The following is a 21,280-nucleotide window of genomic DNA, read 5'->3' on the forward strand; positions in this document are numbered from 1 at the left end:
ATTTAAGTGAAACTAACAAAGCATTTGCAGTTTCCATGTTAAGGATGATAATAAAAATGTTGCATTTCGGACACCCGTCGTATCTCACTAGCCTGACATGTTAAAAAGATAAAAACGCATTTTTATAAAACTATTTACGTAGAACCCAAAGGCTTATTTAGTTTTACTTTTAAGAGTGTTATATACCAAATATTGACCAATGTTTACTTTGTTTTTAAATGGGACACCCTGTATATTTGCCAAGGGAATCTTTTTACAAGCTTCTCAAAAATTCTTCTAAGAAAAATTAATGTATGTTTTAGTGACACAGTGTTATCTATTTTTAATAAGCTTGTAAAAGGACGAATTAATTTCATAATATACAGGTTGTCCCAATTAAAAATAAACATTGGTCAAAATTTCAAAAATAGAAACTAATAAGGCCACTGGATTCTTCGAAAAATCATAAAATTATGAATAACTGTGATACGAAGGGATCTGACACTGCCACATTTTCAAATTCGCCCTGTATCAAGAATACTAAGTGGGCTAGCAAAAATGTAACTCATGTTCATAAAAATCGAAAGTTTTTACGAATAAGCCAAAAAACCCACTAACTAAATGGAATACTATACAGGGTCCAGCAACAAACAGTACGCCGAACATCGATAGAGGTCGTTTATTAAAGAACTTAAGGACTTTATTGCAGACGCATTAAGTGCAGACCTAAACTGTGTATAGTTTGTTCAACGAGAGGGTCATGGCGTGACAGTTATGTCTGTCATTTTAATTAACATGTAAATTGTATTTTCTGTCATTTTTTGGATGTCGTCTGTCGAGATTTTCCCTGACGCGTTGGACAGATCTTACTGAATGCAAAAGAAGAGCGTCGCCAGTCAATGGCCTAGAGGGCGCAGTAAAACAAAATCCTCGTTTTTGCAAATTTCTCGAAAACTTAACCCTTAAGGCAATTTTTTAATCTCTAGCTTACTCTCTGCCCACTCTTGGCTACGCTCTTGCTAGAACATATTTCACGAAAATATATTCACTTGTATACAGGATATCTAAAAAAAGTGCGAGTGCAAAGTATTCCTTTCTTGTCACTGTAGTAGTTTTGATTAGTTCCAGAGAAATAAACTAACCAATGAAAATATATACCTTAGAGTATATTTTAATAAATAACTAAAAATCTACAAACCGACGACAGTGTTTACCACAGAGCTAATTAAGTGTTTACAGTTGGTTTATACTAACTTTATCATGAATATCGTAATCGTACATTGTACAGGGGGTTCAAAATTCGATGTCGAACTTGGTTAATAATAAAAAGAAAATAATTTCTTATTTTTTAAGGAACGCACTGAAATGTTGACATACTGACTTTTTCACCTAATGCCCCGTATTTTACTTTTACGAAAACCCAAGAAAAATTACTGTATGTTTTAACCACGTTCATATTAAATTTTGAGCACCCTGTAACATTTATAATCGTCAGTACAGACCACCTGTAGTAAATACCAAGCATGGTTTCTATTTCAAGCCTTGTATTTTTATTTTTTAACAAAATGGCTACAAAATACAATACGATCGAAAAAAAAACTGCGTCAGCGATGGCTGTGAAATGAAGATCGCTGTCATTTTTTACAAGGTGTCCCAGAAATAAGTGCAAGGTGGTAGTAAGTGGTAGTATAGTTCAACCCCAGAATCACGCCTATGAGTTTTTTTTCGCGAAAAAAATATTTTGAAAATTCGGAATTTTTTGAAAAATTTTGTGTATTTTTTTTTAGTTTTTAGTTAAAAAAAACATAATTTCTTGATAATATGGCAACATAGGTAGTAAATTAAATTTACAAGAAAGAAAATCCAGAAAAGATCCAGTGGTTCTCAAAAAATCATTTTTTTTTGGAAAAATTCAAAGTAAAATAACTCCGTTATTTTTGACTTACTTATACTTGCACGTATTTCGGGGACACCCTGTATATAAATTTATATGGGAAATATCGTCGATATTCATTTCCAAACCAACTGGAAGCTGTTTTTTTTCGATCATACGGTATATGTAGAGTTTTCAGAGATATTTAGTGCGATACCTACAGGTTTCTTAATTGGAGGTAGGAGAAAACTTTAAATGTACTTTACATGTAAGGTTTTACCTGAACTGCCAGAGAGTGAAATAAAAATAAACAAAAGACGATCAAGAACCCTAAGAAAAATATATAACTTAATTTTTTATCGCATTAAATATCTCTGAAAACCCTGCACCTATCCTTATATGTTATAGACTTATTTCTCTAGAACTACCAAAACAAAAATTTAGTGTAAAAACGTGGGAAAGAGGCATTTAATAAAAACATCCACGCTTTTTTCAGACGCCCTATACAACTAAACATAGTTTCCTGAAATAGGACCTAGTGCACAGTTTATGGTCTGCACTTAAAATTAACTTAAGACGCTTTGTTGCTGGACCTTGTATATTTTTTACTGTGGTTATCAACACTCACTGTCTATGCAAATGAGACAAAAAGTCTATGTCAAAATACAGGGTGACCCGGTATACTAAAAAGACCTAATATAAATTTTTCTGTTTGCAATTTTCACCCCATTTTTTTACAAATGACGACAATTAAAGTAGAGCACATATTGAAAATATTCTTATACATATACAGGGTAATACAAAAATATTTTTGTACTAATGTAGTTTTCCCTTTAGAAAACTAAAAATATTAATCTTAAAATAACAATTTTTAGAGCTCATACTTTTTGTACCATTTTTGTTTTATGATTTTACTATTAATTTAAGTTATTTTTTAGACATTATATCGTTGGATAAGGTTAGTATTATCTAACCTTAAAAATTATTTTTGACTTCAGTTAGATTTTCAGACATTTTTAAAACTTGTATTGTCCAATTTTCTAAATAAAATAAATACATATAGTTTTGAAAAAGGCACTATGTACTTCTATTTGAAAAACATAAAATAATATTGATGTTATTTAAAATTTGAAAATTTCTGTAGTAAATCTACTGAGCAAACAAAATATAAACCTTCCCATCTAAAAAATTGCAACATTAAGCCTAAAATTATAGTATAATCACCGTGTATATCTATTAAAACAAAAGTATATCTATTAAAATATTTTGCAAGAAAGAATAATGAAAAACTCTAACTTGATTTAAAGATTTTTCGGTATACTGGGTCACCCTGTATACAGTATATGTAAATTAACATATAAAATTTAAAAATATATTACATTTGTTTAATAAAAGCAAAAAAAGAATTATAAATCCATCTAATAGTTGTTGGAGGTTTCAAAAAGATTTTTACGAAAGTATAGGCAACCAACAAATCATCTTAAATTACAAAAACCGGAAATATTTTTTAATTAAAAGTTTGATAACCACAGCAAGTGGGACACATCAATTAATAATATTTATAATCTATATTAGGTGTATTCAATCAAAATGAGGAGTGTTTTATCTCTTTTCTTCTTATAGCACAATTAAAAACTTCTAAAAATTAGAACAACAAAACCAATAATATTATAATTACCTTACTTTGCAAATTAAGTTATTTAATTAAATATTTGTACTGAAAAAAAAACACCTTATATTGATTATATTACATATAAAAGCAAAATGACTTACGTTATATAGCCTGTTCAACGAGCCGAAGAAGAGTTTGACAGATGACATTCTTAAAAATGACAGAAAATACAATTTACCTGTTAATTAAAATGACAAACACAACTGTCACTGTCAGGGATCCTCTCATTGGATAGACTATATTACACATATGACATAAAACAATACAAAATAGTAGGTATATCGATTTATTACGAGTAAAAATGATACTTTTTGTGGCGACGCTGTACGTTCGACATTACAGGCGAGGCACAAAAAGTCATTTTTACTCCAAATAGAACATACTATTTTTTTCAAACGTCACAAATAATTAATGCAATGATTTAAACACAAAGAACGACGCAAATGAAATAAAAACATTTAAAAGTAAGTAATTATATATCGAGAAACTATGATTACGCTCGTTAAATTTGACACTTAATGTCAGTTTAATAATATATTTTTTCGTATTTTTATGCTTAGGCGTCAAAATATTTTTTTATATTGTCAATCACGTCGCAAAAATTAATACTTTGTGACGTTTGAAAAAAAAAATTATAATGATAAAAATTGATCAATCATGAAAAAACATCTGTCCCTAGGCCAGTGGCGCATCTACAGGCTGGATCTGGGAGGAATAATTGCAATATTTAAGTAAACTAGTAGATTTGAATGAAATTTTTGCTAAAAAGTTTTTTAGTAATCGTGGGAAAAAAATAAACGTGGAATTTTAACTATTTTTATTTTATTTATCAATCTCTTTCTGGGAGGGGTAATTATTCCCTTTACCACCCTATCCTGTCCTAGGGTCACGCCCCTGTCCTAGGGTACTAAAAATAATTCACAAAAGCAAAAAAAAACTATATGAACACAAGTATTAACAAAATGGATTATTTTACTAAAAATAATCAATCCAGAACTTATAAAAAATGATTAAATTGATCATTAAACTATTAAATTATCATCTGATCGTAGATATAGTTAGATAAATTCCATAAAATTTAGTTTGTGTTAATACAATAAATTAAATATTAAAAAATATAAACTTTAGAACTAAAATAATACTTGTGTTCATAGGGCTATAGTGACGCAGCTGCGCATGCATAACATTTATAATTTTGATAATCCGGAATAAATTTAAAGTAATTAATTAAAAATAATTAAAAAACTACTATTATAAATAATTGGTAATGATACAAATTTATAAAGAATCTCTTTAATTCTATTAAAAAAATATTACGTTATATAATACAACTAACAATTTAATTAATAATCACAATATCTAATGACCTTTAATGAATGCAAAAATAAAAGATAAATGAGATTGAAAAAAAGCTTAAGAGAAATTATAACAGATTACTATAATATTGCTCAACATATTTTTCATCAAGATTAATGCATAGATTTTAATGATTTAAAATTAATCAAACATGTCTCAAACTAGAGGCGATTAGATAATAAATAGAGCATCAAAATAAATAAATAAAAAGACAATATAAACAGAAATAATGGTCCTATTCATAAAATAACGTTAATTGTTCTTAACAAGTATTTTATTTTGCAAAATCTTAAGAAAAAAAAAAACGGTTTTTATCCAGATTATCAAAATTTTACAAAAAATCAATAACACTAATATGACGCCTGATATACTTAAATAGTTAAGAAGAGGATAAAAACCAGTAAACAAATTTATTGAAACAATAACACTATTAATGAAGCTAACGAACCTTGGTGAGGCATTGAGGAGTATCGAGTCTGCTTTATGTTGAGTGAAAGAGGAAAGTGAGGAGTAGGAGCAACTGTTGGGGATATCCATTGTTAAGAAAATGCAGAGATATCTAAAAAAAATAAAAATAAAAATAATATTAAAAAAGGAATAAAACGATCTATGCAAAAATTAAAATAAATATATTTTTATTAATGCAATAACTATGTTTTTTAAATTAATAATTTGTATATACCCTAGGAGAAAAAAAGCAGCATTATAGTGGCTTTTGAAATAACAATTAATGAAAATTATTTCTGCCAGGTAAACCACAATATATCATTTATAAAAAATTGGTATAAAAATTTATAAAAAATTAAAGACAGAAATGTTAAAAAAATTCTAAGTTCATATTTTTTTTAAAATTAATGTTTTCACCTTTGAATAATACTCGGTATGTTTGAAACCTTTTTCCTTTTTTTCATTTAAATTTTATTTTTGACAAGTTTTTATATCAATTATTAATAAATGACATATAGGAATAGACGTTGACCTCAGAAACCTGTGCAGCTTGAATATTATATCGATGAAATTTAATAAGAAAAAAAAAGAGATAAATAACTTACTAGTGATGAAGGACTGCGACCACAGTAACAGCTATTAAGTACAGTCCTCAATGGTCTTTCTGAGTCTTTTCCTGCAAATTTCATTCCATTTAAAGCTTTTTGTTGTCCACCATAATATTTGCAGATAGTACAGCTTGTGGATTTTTAACAGCAATTATCCCATCTTATACCTAAAATTCCAAAAAAAAATATTCAGTAAATTTTTACTATACTAATTTTGAAAGATTTTGAAAACAATATTAATAAAAAACAAAAATAAAAAAGATTAATCAAAATTATATTTATAAAAATATATATTTATGGCGTTTATTCTAGTGGGAACTTTATCGTCAAGGTGTGTGTGACGAGTTTTGTAATTTTAAACCAAACAGTTTTAAAATGTTGACAATTTGGCGAAGGATTTTTTTAAACAGTTAATTGTGTGTTGTAATCAGTATAAATTGTGAGAAAATAAATCCGTTAGGTATTTTATCGTGACTTTAAATTAGCGGACCCATGTAATCCGTACCTATATGCAACCAGTAATACAGTATCAGCATTTTATTTTATCCTGCCTATTTTTAATAGTTGTTGGCTGTTCTAATATTGGAGCAAAAGCGCTCGAATATTAGAAAATTTTAAAAATTTTCAAGCTGTCCAATGAAATTTTATAAGATAGATAAATAACTTACCATTGATGAAGAACTGGATCCGCTCTAACAGCTATTAAGTAACAGCAGTTCAAAATGGTTTTCCTCGATTTCTTCTGCACAAGTGTTTCATTCCATTTAAATCTCTTTTATAACCACCATACATATTATTTGCAGCTAGTATGTCTTATCGGTTTCTAATAGCAATTGTCCTATCGTATGCCTAAATAAAAAAAAATATTAGGTAATTTTTTATTATAGCAATTTTTGAAGCTATCAGAAAACAGACAATAACATAAATTATGTTAATATTTACAACTATGTAGCATAACAAATAAATAATAGACATTTTTTATATTAATTTGAATTAGCTATAAAGAGTTATATAAAATTAAAAAAAAAATTATTGATAACTTCCGAAATGATATAAAAAATTGTAAAATTCCTTGATAAGAAAATAAAGCATTATTATAATGAGTTAATAATAATCCAAAAAATAAATATCTAATTTACAAGATATAGAGAAAAAGAAAAAATTAATATTTAGTAATAACTCGTAAATTTATTGCGTTATTTTGGTGATAACTTTAATAATTTTGAGATAAATTTAAAGATATGCAACCAGTAAAACACTGTTAGCATTGTATTTTTTTCCACTTTAACTGGCCATATGTTTTTAATTTTTTGATCTCTAATATTAATTAAAAAAACAATTATATTAGTTTTTCAGTCAAGTTTTAATACGGTTTTATTATTATAAATGTCATACACTCTCAAGTATCACCCAGTTATTGGTAAAACTGTATATTTTTAAGTGAAATGCCCTATAAATTAAAAAAAGAGAAATAAACATAATAATTTTGGTGTATTTTTTATTAAATTCTGATAAAACTATTACAATGAAAGGGCACGAGTGTCTTTCAGAAATTAAAAAATGTGCCACCTAATATACTTTTAATGTATAGGGTCTTCCATTTAAAAAAATACACATTAAAACTTGAGCTAAAACTTTATAATTTCTTTTTTTTTAATGAATGTTCTAGCTTCTAAAATAAAAAAAAAAATTAAAACCTGTTAAAATTTAGGGTAAAATAAAATGCTAACACTGTACAAACTGCAGAGTATGAATATTCTGTAAAATTTAATCATTTTACAAAATTTTCAAGCTAATCAATGCCATATATACAGGGTATTTCACATAACTAGTCCAATAAAAATGTTTTAAAATGAAATTTAGTCCAAATTAAACTAGTTATAGACTTAGAAAAATATATACAGTAAAAAACTTTTAATGAACCAGTTGTATGAAAATCCCTGTATATAAAATGATCAAAATAACTTACCATTATTAAAAGGCAACAGATGTCGAGCCCGACCCTGGTTCTATTAACTTTACATCCTGAAACGACTGACATTTTTCTGTATCCAATCAAAAATTTTCCTTCAAAGCTGCAACTTGTTCGTTGAGTTGTGACAGCAGCTGTCAAAATGTCCATTACCATCAATTTGTTCACCTCACTAAAAGTACAAAAAAAATTAAGAGATAAAAAAAATTAAATAATAAAAAAAATATGACGTCAGTTTGTTCATACCAAATTTATCATAATTTTCAATCTTGTCAAAGAAATTTAATAAAAAAAAAAAGAAGAGATAAATAACTTACCATTGATGGAGGACTGCATCCACTCTAACAGTTATTACGTATACAGTCTAAAATGGTTTTCCTTTATTTTTCCTGCAAGTTTCATTCCATTTAAAGCTTTTTGATGTCCACCGTAATATATTATCTGCAACTAGTACTACTTGTTGACTTCTAACAGCAATTGTACCGTTGTATACCTAAAATTGAAAAAAAATAAATAAATAATTTTAAATATATATTTTTTAAAACATAAAAAAATATTCAAAATTATGTAAAAAAATAATAGCTATTTTTTTATAAATTTAAAGTCATATTAAAACAAACAATAAACAATAAAGATCTTAGATAGACTTAAAATTAGTTAATTTTCTCTAATAAAAAATAATTATAATTAATGTAATATTTGCGGTTTTAATGATCGAAAAAAATATAAATAAGGTATCTACTTTACTAAAAATATCAAAGTAAAAAAATCAACTTATATTTACTCGGTTTGTAAAATTTTATTGCGTGTATCTTAGTGGAAACTTGAATAATTATTAAAAAAAGATTTAAAAACTATGCATTTTTTCCAAGAACGCTGATATGCAACCAGTAATACAGCGTCTGTATTTTATTTTGTCCCGCTTTTAAGTCTTTTTTATTATTGTTTTAGTTCACAAAAGAAACAGAAATAGAGCCTATTAATATTGAGCCAAAAGAATACGATGGAAAATTTAATATTTTTATAAGATTTTAAAATTTTATAAGAATAAGTTGAGAGGCATAACTTACCATTATTAAAAGGCAACAGGTGTAGAAGTCAATCCAGTAAATGGCATTTTTCTGTGTCCATTAAAGATTTTCCATTAAAACTGGAACTTGGACTGGCAACAGCTGTCAAAACGTCCATTAATACCAATTTGTATTGCTTACTAAAAATACAAAAAATAAATAAGTAAATTTTTATAAAGTCAGTTTCTTCACATTTTGGAATAAAAAAATATGTGTTTTTTAATATGTTAGGTAGATATTAAAAAATAAACGCAATAGTAACTCTTTAAAATATTGTCAAATATTCATAGATTTTTACAAAAAGAAAACATACTAAATAAAATTAAAATTGTCTGATACAAATTTGTAAATAACTACAAAGATTGAAAAAAATATATTAATATATTTTCAATCTCAAACACATTTTATTTTGAATTTGAAGCCTACAATTTTGTAGTGAAATACAAAAATTGTAGCCATAAAAAAATAATAAAAATAACTTACCATTTTTATAGCATAATGGTAATGGAGGCCAATCAATCTTAGTACTATTGATTGTATCTTGAAATTGACATTTGTGGACAAGTTTTTCACTATCGTTTCATTCAAAACATTTCTTGACATTCCTCAAACGTATGCACAGTAGTAACTCATTTGCAGATTTTTAACAACTGTTAACGCCCAGTATATCACTCGAACAGATATCTAAAAATTAAAATAAATAGGAAAATATCAAATTAGATTAATTTAAATAAAAAAAAAACGTTAAAGATGATTTTCAAACGTTCGAGAAGCAGCCGCTATCTAAAATACGGTTAGTTTTTGAATAGCAAATGTTGACAAATTGGTGAAGGATTTTTAAATAGTTAATTATGTGTGTATATAGTGAGAAAATAAATTCGTTAAGTATTTTATCGTGAGTTTAAATTAGTGGAGCCACAGAATCCATAACAATACCTATTAAAATGTATGTGTATAAATTCAAAATATTAAACTTGTAAATAATGAATATTTATCATAATTTTCAAGCATTCTAAAAACCTAAAAAAAAAGAATATGATTTGTTAAAACTTACCATTTTTGAAAGATATCTGTGTTGTGGAAGCCAATTTAAGGTCCTGGTACTACTGCAGCCTAAACTGGTCTTTTATGAGCTTCTTCCCAGTTTAAATTCTGTCAAAAGTTCTTTGAAGTTCCTAATAATTCATACAAGGTGTTATACCAGCTGCCATTTTACATTTCCACCAACAGATAGGCTTGTATAATACACAAATAAATGAAACTTGATGTCCAAGATATCAATAACATCTATAAAAAATATAAGTTGTGATAAGTATTTACTTTTTGTAACTGGATGAAAAAAATTACCTTAATACAGTTGCTCCAAATTTCATTCAAAAAACTTCCGTTACAGCGAACAAAATCCTCCTCCTTTCCTCAAACATCTTCTATCTCCTTTCCTTCTATTTCAAAGCAATCCTTTTCCATTTTCTTTGTCCTCTTCTATTTTCCAAGTCTCACCAATTCTTATTCAACTACTTATATAACTAACTTATACAAAATCAGGCGTCTTACAAACATTTTTTAAAAAGGAGGAAAAGGGATATAATGCTACAACAAACGACTACGCTAGCGCACCTACCTAAAAAAAGAAAAACACTTTTTTAGTCAAAGAAAATGATAAATATAAAGTTATATAAATTTACCTGATGGCATCTAGAAGATGGCCCTAATCCTGCTGTTGTCCCCCAAAAAAATTCATTCCAAAGCAGTTTAGTACTAAAAAGATTTCAGGAACAAAATGAATTTAATTTCAGTAACAAAAATAAATTACTAATACTTTAATTCTCATTATAATGTAAAATTACATTATTTACTAATTTACGTTTAATTAAAAGTCACTATTAAAAAAATTAAATAATATTGTCAATTTTAAAATAAGACGAAAAATAGTTATTTCCAAATATAATAGAAAAACAATATGCTACCTAATGTTGTCTCTTTGAGTAATTTTTTTATTACCCATTTATTATTGCTAAAAAAACTTTATATTAAAGCCTTGTATAGAGTAAGAAAAAAAAGTAAAAATAAATGTAAACATTGCAAATTAAAAAATGAGTACTTAATGCAACATTCTGTAAATGTAGGGAACCTAAAGTAACTGCTTTGGAACCACGACGCGAACCGACTTTTGAAGTTCTCCAAGCCATACTGTATCACCTGTAAGAGAAAAAAAAATAATATTAGAATATTTCTAACAAATACATATGTATGCTAGAAAAAAAAACAAAAAACAAGCTATAGACAACAAAAAAAAACAATGTAAAAATATCCACCATCAACTCACCATCGCATCTTGCTTAAGTTCATTTTCAGTCCCACCATAATAATTATACGGCGAAAAAAACAGTGGCGTCTCACTGTTATGGGGCACATCGAATGCCCCCAACTCCATGGACTTCGGTCGATCCTGTAGAGTTGACAATAAACACGTTTTCCAGGTATTCGACGGTGCCTGGAACAATCCGAAATTTTTTGGGACTGATCATATGCAGCATGTAGATAGAATTTCTGACTTATTCAATCTTGTTTTTTAAAATCGCGCTGCGAACCCGGGTTGTCCTAAAAAAATGAAAAATAAAAAATAAGTAATGAAAAAAAAATAGTTTTATAAGTAACCACAAGTTAAATTGGAAAATTATTTTAAATTAAATTAATTAAATTAGAATTTAAACTTATATCTACCATAAGTTTTAAATAAGTTGCTCTAATTACTATACAAGTTACTCTACTTTAAATTGAAGCTCATGTATGTTGTAACAAAAAAACTACAACACTTATATAAAAAGAATTTTGATTACTACATGGTGCGATAAAAAAGTTATTTGGTAGAGAGTACAGTAAAAGTTTACAATTTAATGTAATATAAAAAAATAAACTTACTTTTAACAGGTTTGAGTTAGGCCTGGTTATGCTCGCCTCCTCCCGACATTTTCTGCCTTCAAAATTCGACGCGGGGCAGACCAAGAGAAAAAACAAAGAAATGTTTCCACGACCCGCCTGCGAGTGTGTGCTGGTTGCCTTCCTTATGCAGATTCGACCCATTGGTCGACGATTAAGCCTCACCAGTCAGTTCCCATCCCAATTAAGCCGCCTCGTCTGGGGTCACCCTCGTCACCCGTCGGACGGACATCCACCGGGACCCCCTACAGGCGGACCCCCCTCATCATCTTCAATGTGTCCGATATCCCGCCCCTGCCCCTTCGAGGGTCACGGAATACGTGCACGAAGAAATCTCGGAGCTTGGGTGCCAGGTTGTATCCGGCCGAAGCCTCTAGCATTAGAACACCTAGCTCGTAAATCAGAGGGTGGTGACTCCCTTGGGTACCTCTGCATGCTACACAGGTCATCGATGCCCGAACATCAGGGTTAGGGGGTGACCCAAGAAGTCTCCTCTCTTGGGGAAGGCCGCGCCACGCTCTGGAGTCATCTTAAGCCGGGGATCCACACCGACAAAAACACTATTAACCAACCGCATCAGCTAACGAAATTCACTAATGTTGAATTAGGAAATTTTATTAACCAACACAGAGAGCTAGCAATGCTCGTGTGAGTGGGGAAGGAGTGTGTGGTGTTGTAGTATTAATATAACGCGCCTAAAAAAAGAAAAAAATATTGGAATACCTATAAAAATATTATCGAACATCTAATAAAATATTACGACAATATATAAATAGGTATATTTATTTTAAATATGAAAAAGGAGATGCTCCATTTATATCTCAGCAATATTTTATAAGATTTTTCCATGATTATTACACCAAAAATGTCAAAAATATAAAGATGTTAGGTATATGACATAGAAAAAAGGGATATAAATTTGATGAATATGGTCAAAATCCAAAGAATTTTTTCCATGATGTAACACATAAAAAAATAAAATACACAAGGAGTTTTTAGAGTTGCAACATATATTATTTAGAGCTAAAAGTTAAACCTACAGTGTTTCAAATAAATAAAAAATATTAAAGTTATATTTTTTTAACATTGAGACATCCTATATATATTATTACATTTTTAGTTTCTACTATGAAGACACAAAAACATTCTATCAAAATTTACCTCAAAATAATACTGACTGTTTTTGAAATATTTTAATTTTTATAAAAATTCAGTAACAATTTATTTAACGATTTATTTCTTCAATGCAAATTTACAACTAATACTGAATTAGCAAAAATCATTTGTCAACATTAATACTATTTTTTAACATGTAATATTACATAACGCGCTGTAAAAGAGAAATATATTTTAAAATAGAAAATGCTGAAACCTAATATATGTAGGATTCAGGATTCTTAAATAAAAAAAATACGTAATAAAATTCCTAATGAACTTATATACCTATTTAAAACGTAAATACAAAAAACCTATATACTCATTCAAAATATTATTAAAATGCGCATATTATATTTTTAAGAATAAAGAAAACTCCAAGTATGTCCTATAAAAAGAAATTTAAATTAAAAATAGCAATTTAGAAAAAATCAAGACATCGAATTCCAACAGGCGGCCATTTTATTTAAACATTCCTTGGCCGAAAAAATTAAACAAAAAATGAAAGATACATTACGTAATTTACCAAAACTGTAGTACTATTTTACCCTTATGTAACACGCAGTATAGAAAGTACCAAAAATACATAGTTTTACATACTTATTTATTAATCTACGTATATTATTTAAACAATATTCTTAAAAATTAATAACTTAATGGGGAACATTGAGAAGAAGGCAGCCATGATGGATATTGCGAAATCCATAAACTTTAAACTAAAATATCCCAAAAAATACATAAAATTACGGGTACTCACTTTTTCAGGAGGCTAAGCAGGGCACTAGTAACAGATTACGCATAAATTGTGTACACTAAACGCACTTTTTCGTGAGAAAATTAAAAAATCCATGCAACCGACGAGAGGACGTGCGGATCCTTCGATTGCAAACGATATAAGGAGGACCGGCGTTGCCAGATTGAAGCCATTCGTAAAATTTAAGCTGCTCATAAAATTAATTTATTTATTACTAATAAAATTGTTTATAGGAAAATTCTTCTAAATTAATCTTAATTTTGTTCTCAAAAGTTATTATTTACTCAATACGTTCCACTGATATCTTTTTACGTAAGGTAAAATATTTATTTTCATAAATAACAAACAAATAAGTAATTATAAACATAAACACACAAAAATTATGAAATAAACATAAAATGAAGCTTTTTAAATACATTTTAATGCTATAAATACATCAGGAAACCAAGAATAAAGACTATAATGTTAGTACGTAGTTACAAGAAGAAATAAAAAGAAATTTCTACAAAACAACATTACTAGTACTTGTTTTATTAAAATATATAGAAATGGCCCTTACTATAGTGCCAGTGATCAATTTAAACTAATATAATTTCACACAAAATCATACAGAAAAAAGATTTTCGGCATTTTTTAACAATCCGACAACATCGAACGAGAATAAAATTCAAAATCTCCACGCGACCGAAACTGACCAATCACGATCGAGTATTTTTTGCTCTTGGATGCCTGGATTTTAGCTTTTTTAATAAACATGGATGGTTTTATTAAAATTTCAGTAGAATATGCTTCTTAAATTAATTAAAGATTTGTTTTTATTTGTATTTATTCCTCCAGTATAAAATGTCATACAAAACTTATTTTATATTGAAATTATCTGGTACGCACATAATTAGATGAACTATGAAATCATGCATTTCTTTAATATTTTAATAAATTATTAAGAAAACAAGTGTTTTTATTCAATAAATATCCTTTAGTTTAATAAGAAACTAATTCTATATAGTTAAATAGTAAGAAATATGAGATAAATTATATAAAAATAACTTCATAAGTCTTTAACTTGACTCAACGTTGACAGCTCTTACCGGATGTATCTGTTCAATTTTTGGCGTCACAATTTTCAAATTTGAAATTTAATTAAGCTGAAAAATCCTTTATTTACAAGAAAAAATATATTAATAAGTACAAATTAGGATAAAAAGCATTTATTACTTAGGACAACTATATATTACAGTACTTTTGTCTCCTGAAACTGATAAAATTTTCGATTTATCCGGACTGAATTTTACATCCCAAACCTGCAATGTTTTTAGATAAAAAATATTATTATTAAAAAACAAATCTTATTTAAAATGGTTATATCCTTAAAAACTTTCTTCATCAGTATGGGAATTAAAAACAAATTTTATTTGTGAGTGTATCGTGCTTTCGATAGTTTATGCACAGTTTATGCCTTGTTTATTGTTTTCCAGTCCCACTAGCCAGTGCCTTCTATTAAAGAACGGCAGTGAGTCACTGTAGCTCTCAAAGCTGTTTTTTATGGAGTGTAGAGGTAGGAAAAGATTACGAACCAATAATACACAATAAAATCGTTTTTTCTAGCTAAAATTTCAAAAAACCCCAAGACCGGCCGGCATAAAATTAGAAAAAGTGTTAAATGTAAATAATAGATGGCTCTTATTAAACACTTTTTACGACCTCGAAAAAGTAGATTTCTCTAATTTAATTTTGAAAATTAATAGCATAACTATTTTCCGATAGATGTCACAACAACCGAACAGTTACAGAACTCTTATCTAAATTATATACCACTACTTTTCGCTAGATGTCACAGGAAAACCTAGCTTTTACAGAAATCTCTTTTATTTGTTTTTATAGTAGAACTAGTTAACGACTGATGGCGCCACATGCTAATGTAGTTTCAAAAATGCTACTACGATAATATGGCGCTGCAATCGGTTTCGCGGGTTAGACGAAAAAATTTGAATTAAAGCAATTTTCTTTTTAGAGCTTATATTAACGTATTAATTACGAAATTCTTAATTATAACGTTAAAACTAGATTGAGAACATATTCAGTTAGTTGAATTTTATATAAACAAGTATAATAAATAAAATTAGAGTAAATAAATATTGATTTATCAATTATATCTTCAAAAATTCTGTCTTTATTTGTTGCAATAAACTTGTTTGTTATTATTTTTATAATTTTCTTTTGTATTTTTATTCGTTGAATGCAGTAAAGCAAAAAAGAACATGGTTTTCTTGCGACAAAAAAATCGACAATATGAAAGTAGGTTCTAAGAAATAGGAAAAAATGAAACTGTAAGGTTCTGCAAGGAAAATATATAAGAAATAATTAATTGTTTGTTCACTAAAGCGGGCCTCACACGATCAGTATTATTGATTGCATTGAGTATTGTCAGTATCCCAAAACACTTTCAAGATTTCCAAAGTATATCGGTATACTGACAATCCCATCAGTATGTTTTCCTTCACACGGTCAATATTACTGACAATTTTTGGAAATACTGTCAATAATACTGGTCGTGTGTGACCCGCTTAACATACTTGATTAAAATCTATTACTTCAATAACTTTACATTTTCAGTAAATTAATAGGGTAGTAGGTATTATATAGCAATTTTTCGTAACATAGAAAACTTTTTTTATAGCAATACAATAAAAAACATGGCTAAGTTGGCTGCATTCGTAATTAAGAAATATTTTAATTGTAATATTTCAAAAGGTGAAAAACTACAAATTAAAGAATTCAAACACTAATATGTGTAGTCTATGGAGGGCTTTGAATGAATTTAGAAAAGTTTCAGAAGAATGACACAAAAAATATAAAATTATATACATATGAGGCAACCTTAACTTTCAATGGAAGAGTTTTTAGAATTGCTGACTAATGCCATTCCCACAAGGAAGAAAATATGGGAGAGAAAAAGTAACTTAGAGATATGATGCGTTGAAAAAGAATAAAAAATATAATACAGGGAATGGATCTGTTGAAATACTATGTCTTAGGAGGATAACAGTAATGAATAAGACAAACAAATAGAAGAGTAATGAGTGAAAAATAAAATAAATAAGACATGAGTTGGAAAATATGCCACGAAAATGAGGGATGATTTTAGAAAAATAGGACGAAAATTGATAAAAAAGCAATAATTTTATACAGACAATAGAAATGTGTTGAATGATTTTCTAAGTATGCCTTAGAAAAGTATCAGAAGAATGACAAAATAAAAATATACAAATATATAAGACAATAACTGGGAAGAGTTTATAGAATTGAGAAATGATGATATTCCAAATATAAAGAAAATATGACAGAAATGATTATGTTATATGTGAGAATATATGCGAAAAGACCTTTGGGTATATACCCTTGGGTACCCATGCATGCTACACAAGTCATCGATGGCCGAACATCAGGGTTAGGAGGCGACCCAGGCCTCCTCTTTTGCGAGGAGGCTCGCTGTGATGCTCTGGAGTCGATGGTAATCAGGAAAATTTATTGAAAAAATGCAAAGAACAAGAAAAGTGACATTATCTATGGACATCAGATTTTTTGAATAAATGGCGAATGCGCCAGGAATTTACGGGAAAATAGTCCTTGCTGAGATTTTTAAGTGTGTTATTGTGTGTTTATGTTATATTCAAACACAGGCAAACTAAAACAACAGAATCCATAAAATTATAGCAATTCATGACATACAATCTGGGAAAAACGACATGAAAATGAAATCCATCAAAACTAAACTTCTGCAGAAGAAATTACCCAACCAAAAAATATTAAAAAAATGAAACCATAAGAGAAATAATACAAATAAAATAAGACTTACAGAAATGCAGTCAATGGAATATATCATAGAATCGCGAAATGATGTTATTATTCCCACAATGAATATAATATAGAAATCAAGCTGTTATAGAGAAATAAAAGTTAACCATAAACAACATGAAGTAAAATCCTACTACCATTTAAGTAAATATACCATTTACTTAAACATGCATTTACCAAACGAATAAAACCTATAGAAATACTGATATTCCTATAAGCAAGAAAATATGAGAGTCAAGCTATTACAGAGAAATAAAAATAAACCAAAAACAACTTGAAGTAAAGTTCTAAGTGGATGTTTTCAAAAATTTACAAAAAAGAAAATGAAGTGGCCAAAAGCCAAATATTGTCCCAAAATAAAAATAGATGGTCTGATAATAAAGAATCATAAAAATGTAACTCAGAGACTCATTGGATTTTTTTCCTAAGTAATCAAATTTAAAAATAATGAACAGTTGAAATATATATTTATCCAAAAAGAAATAAAATTTTAAATATACTTAAAAGTCCTGATGCATTGTTGGTTAGGATATGAATCAAAAGGATAAAAATGTACTGCCCTGGAAAATCTGTAACAAAGAATTAAATATTACATACAATAATATTAGATATTTATTAAAAAAATAATATAATTTACCTAAAATTATTTAATTTCTCTTTAATGTTGAATTTCATCCTCATTCCACTGTTGAATTTAATCAGTGTAATGGCATCTTCTTCAAATTGTTGCGGTCGATGAAGGACATACCAATAACTGCCACGAAGATAAAGTCTCCTAAATAGAATTATTAAGTTGTATATTTTTACACAGTTGTATATACTTCAGTTAATGTTAATAGTTATTATTAATTTCTTTAAAAAGTGATATTCATAGTTTTTTTTAATATCTACTGTTTGTCAAGTGAGTGCATTATAACAGTAGATGCATTTAAAATTTATATTTAGAAACAAACAATGCTATAATAATTATAGCATTAAATTAAATCCAAGAACCAATTATTTGTTCTTGAATTAAATTTTTTTTAAACAATTGGGTAGGGAAACAGAAAAATTAAGAACTAAAAGAGAACTAAATGAAATTATCTGCTGGTATCGATTAAAGTATATTCAATAACACGACTAAAATAACTACAAACTATGAGAAATACAATTTTTTTATAATAGAATTAACAAAAAATAAAACTTACCGTAAAATGGGGTGAATAGAAACAGTTTCGTAGGCTATTAGCGATATACCGGTTGATAAAAATGTGGTATTATGTTCCCGAATATTTTAAAACATGGGTCTTTGTTTGTTCTTTGCGTATACATATAATTTGATTTTTGAAAAATATGCATATAAATATTAAATAAAATAACTTTTGTGTTTCTATTCACCTGCTATTCGGGAGAATAGGAAACACACATTGATGTTAAGGTTTTTATCTATTCTGTTTCCAACAAGGTGATTAGAAACAGATAATTATTACATATTTAAGTAGGTTTAGCAATAATTAACAATACATATAATATAACAACTTACATGTACCAGCTTAAGTATTACTTTAAAAATAAATATTTTATTTATAAAGTTTTCGCGCCATACAAAAAATAGGTGATAAATCGACTCTCACATTTATTGATCAGCTGATTGACAGAAACAGTGCAGCCACAGATAAAAATATAGTTTTTACATTTTATTGTGTATTACCAATGATAGAAAAATTAGATATGTCGACTCTTTTTACTTTGAATATTTTTAATCGCGATTTGATTTTTTTCAGAAATTTTGTTTCTATTCACCCCATTTTACGGTACTTTGTTTAGTTTCAAAGTTGTAGTTGTAGATAGGGCTGAACTGTTTTATTGAAGCCTCCATTTACCATAAATCTTTGTCTCTCGATGCCTATTTAGCTTCCTGCATTGTATTTAACCCTTGGTTGACGATTAAGCCTCACCATAGTCACTTCCAATACCAATTAAGCACCGTTGTCTGGGATCTCCACCTTTTCCACTTGTGTGAAAGGACGCATGAAGACTGTGTGCTCGTGTGTGCTATTATTAACATGTCTAAAACAAAAAAAAAACATATTCAGCACACTCAAAAGTCACAATCTTCTACTAAAGATTAGTGTTTTGCATCTAGAAAATATATTTGTAAGAGTTTTTAAAATTATTTTTAATCCTTCATAATATCCCCAGTCTTTTAGAACAGCGTGACGAATACAGACATTCAAAAATCAAAACAAACTTTTTATTGATGTGTAAAAGAGGTTTCAAAAACAAGACTAAAAAAATAAATTCTAGTAGATCTTTTCCTGGCTAATGCATCTAAAAATTATAACAACATATGTGTTTACCTTTCCTAAAATTAAACAATAATACAAGGAAAACAAGACATTTGTAAATGCGTAGTTTAAAAAAATGGGAATGACAAAAAAAATTATGTAATATAAAAAATGCCACAAATAATAAAATATTTAGAATCAAATATATCCAAACATTTAGAAAATATGTTTTATGATGTTAAAACATAGAAAATAATATACTAGACATAGGAAAATTGATATCTGGAAAAAATTCCAGTGTCTGTGTTGGATTTGTTACGTGCAAATTTAGCTTAAAAAACAAAAAGAAAATTGTATTATGTATTCAGGTCTTCAATTATGTAGTAATATTTCATGATTTTAAGATAGAGAATGGCAGAGGACGTATTTAAACAATATTATTACTTAAAAATACTGTTAAATACCAAGAGATGCCATGATGGTTGGCGATAACAACAAAACTTTTAAGATCAGAAAATACGTAAAATAACACGAAATAAACAGTACTTACTATTACATAAGGTCGAGCAGAGCCTTAGGAAAATATTGCGAACCAACAATACACAATAAAATCATTTTTTCTAGCCAAAATTTCAAAAAACCCCAAGACCGGCCGGCATATGACAATTTTCTTTGGTTAAAATTAGAAAAAGTGTTAAATCTAAATAATAGATGGCTCTTATTAAACACTTTTTGGGACCTCGAAAAAGTAGATTTCTCTAATTTAATTTTGAAAATTAATAGCATAACTATTTTCCGATAGATGTCACAGTAAAACCTAGTTTTTACAGAAATCCTTTTTATTTGTTTTCTAGTATAACTAGGTAATGACCGATGGCGCCACATGTTAATGTAGTTTCAAAAAAATGCCGCTAGATAATATGGCGCTGCAGTCAGTTTCGCGGCTAAGACGAAAAATTTGAATTAAAGCAATTTTCTTTTAGAGCTTATATTAACATGTTAATTGCGAAATTCTTAATTATAACGTTAAAAATAGACTAAGAACATATTCAGTTAGTTAATTTTATACAAACAAGTATAATAAATAAAATTAGAGTAAATAAATATTGATTCTTCAATTATTACCTTTAAAAATTCTGTCTTTATTTGTTGCAATAAACTTGTTTGTTATTATTTTTATAGTTTTCTCTTGTATTTTTATTCGTTGAATACAGTAAAGCAAAAAACAACGTAGTTTTGTTGCGACAAAAAATCTATAATATGAAAGTATAGGTTTTCGCAAATAGGAAAAAATAAAACTCAATTTTTTCATCCATATATTTTTTTGTATAT

General features: G+C 27.8%; 4 long non-coding RNA genes across 5 annotated transcripts; all 4 read right to left on the reverse strand.

Annotated features, from left to right (window-relative positions):
• Window positions 1-4,361: 4,361 nt before the first annotated feature.
• On the reverse strand, window positions 4,362-10,762 carry LOC115880383. Of its 2 annotated transcripts, XR_004049843.1 has the most exons (10): window positions 10,663-10,762; window positions 10,325-10,598; window positions 10,032-10,264; window positions 9,461-9,661; window positions 8,978-9,117; window positions 8,225-8,400; window positions 7,905-8,079; window positions 6,604-6,784; window positions 5,933-6,102; window positions 5,195-5,439 (listed from the first exon to the last, which is right to left on the reverse strand). It is a non-coding gene; the product is annotated as an uncharacterized LOC115880383 (long non-coding RNA). The 2 variants fall into 2 exon arrangements; XR_004049844.1 differs by lacking the exons at window positions 7,905-8,079; window positions 8,225-8,400 and having other exon boundaries at window positions 4,362-5,439.
• A 302-nt stretch (window positions 10,763-11,064) lies between these two features.
• LOC115880404 lies at window positions 11,065-12,205 on the reverse strand. Its single transcript, XR_004049870.1, has 3 exons — window positions 11,900-12,205; window positions 11,304-11,578; window positions 11,065-11,176 (listed from the first exon to the last, which is right to left on the reverse strand). It is a non-coding gene; the product is annotated as an uncharacterized LOC115880404 (long non-coding RNA).
• A 90-nt stretch (window positions 12,206-12,295) lies between these two features.
• LOC115880397 lies at window positions 12,296-14,029 on the reverse strand. Its single transcript, XR_004049863.1, has 2 exons — window positions 13,830-14,029; window positions 12,296-12,612 (listed from the first exon to the last, which is right to left on the reverse strand). It is a non-coding gene; the product is annotated as an uncharacterized LOC115880397 (long non-coding RNA).
• Window positions 14,030-17,720: 3,691 nt separating this feature from the next.
• Window positions 17,721-20,623, reverse strand: LOC115880392. The gene is made up of 4 exons (XR_004049859.1): window positions 20,499-20,623; window positions 19,479-19,730; window positions 18,319-18,456; window positions 17,721-18,250 (listed from the first exon to the last, which is right to left on the reverse strand). It is a non-coding gene; the product is annotated as an uncharacterized LOC115880392 (long non-coding RNA).
• Between the last annotated feature and the right edge of the window lie 657 nt (window positions 20,624-21,280).

The sequence above is a fragment of the Sitophilus oryzae genome, unplaced genomic scaffold, assembly GCF_002938485.1.
Source record: "Sitophilus oryzae breed Bouriz unplaced genomic scaffold, Soryzae_2.0 scaffold_1621_pilon_pilon, whole genome shotgun sequence".
Classification (NCBI taxonomy): Eukaryota; Metazoa; Arthropoda; class Insecta; order Coleoptera; family Curculionidae; genus Sitophilus; species Sitophilus oryzae.